This window comes from Capsicum annuum, unplaced genomic scaffold, assembly GCF_002878395.1.
Source record: "Capsicum annuum cultivar UCD-10X-F1 unplaced genomic scaffold, UCD10Xv1.1 ctg64508, whole genome shotgun sequence".
NCBI classification, from domain to species: Eukaryota; Viridiplantae; Streptophyta; class Magnoliopsida; order Solanales; family Solanaceae; genus Capsicum; species Capsicum annuum.
In genome coordinates, this window is record NW_025873655.1 from 1 (window position 1) to 1,307 (window position 1,307).

Sequence of the window (1,307 nt, forward strand, 5' to 3'; positions counted from 1 at the left end):
CTTCTCCAAACTATAATTCAAACGATGGAGCTGCTCGATTTTAAGGCTGGGCTGTTCCCAATTCGCTCACCTTTATTAAGGGAATCCTTGTAAGTTTCTTTTCCTCCGCGTATTGATATGCTTAAACTCAGCGGGTAATCCCGCATTACCTGGGGTCGCATTCGGTGTTCCTATTGTCCTCGGCATGAAAAGTGCCAAGGAATACATAAATCAACAGCCTGCCCTTCGCGCCCCATTCACGAAGTACGTCAGAGGGACCTATGCTTCTTTTTTAAACAAAAATGACTCTCAGCAATAGATATCTCGGCTCTCGTATCAATGAAGAACGTAGCAAAATATAATACTTGGTATGAATTACAGAACCCCGTGAACCATAGAGTATTTGAACACAAGTTGCGCCCGAAGCTATTAGGCCGACGGCACGTCTGCGTGGGTGTCATGCATCGCGTTGCCCCCTTGCATCGCACCTCTATCATGGGGCGCGTTGTTGATGTATGGAAGATACTGGCCTCCCGTGCACCTCGAGCTCATGGCTGGCCTATATACGAGTCCACATTGATGGACATCACGGCAAGTGGTGGTTGTATCTCAACTCTCTTTGTTGTCGCGGCTATAGCCCGTCGCGCGTTTGGACTCCAGGACCCTTTCGCGCTTAGGTACTCCAACTGCGACCCTAGGTAACGCGGGATTACCCACTGAGTTTAAGCATATCAATAAGAAGAGGAAACGAAACTTACAAGGATTCTCTTAGTAATGCCGAGCGAACCGAGAATAGCCTATCCTTAGAATCGGGCGGCTCTGTCGTTTGAATTATAGTTTAGAGAAGCGATCTCAGTGGCAAACCAGGTCCAAGTCCCCTGGAGGGGTACGCCAGAGAGGGTGTAAGCCCCATTGTGCCTGGACCCTTTCGCACCACGAGGCATTGTCTACGAGTCGGGTAGTTTGGGAATGAAGGCCAAATCGGGTGGTGAATTCCGTCCAAGGCTAAATACAGGCGACAGACCGATAGCAAACAAGTATCGTAAGGGAAAGATGAAAAGGACTTTGAAAAGAGAGTTAAAGAGTACTTAAAATTATCGGGAGGGAAGCGGTTGGGGGCCGGTGATATACCCCAATCGGATGTGGAATAGCGATGAGCTGGTCAACCGATCGACTCAGGTCATGGTCAACGTGGATTGGGGGCAGCCAAAGTCGGGGCTCTCAATACGCTTGTGAAATGCCATCTCCTTAATTACGGCAGGCAACGCGCACTTTCAGTGCGCTTTGGCATCCGCGCGCTTCAGACACTGGCCTGTGGGCTCCCCATT

At 49.7% G+C, this 1,307-nt stretch overlaps 1 non-coding gene across 1 annotated transcript; it reads left to right on the top strand.

Annotated features, from left to right (window-relative positions):
• The first annotated feature begins 283 nt into the window (after window positions 1–283).
• On the top strand, window positions 284–439 carry LOC124893730. Its single transcript, XR_007050869.1, has one exon. It is a non-coding gene; the product is annotated as a 5.8S ribosomal RNA (ribosomal RNA).
• The last annotated feature ends 868 nt before the right edge of the window (window positions 440–1,307 follow it).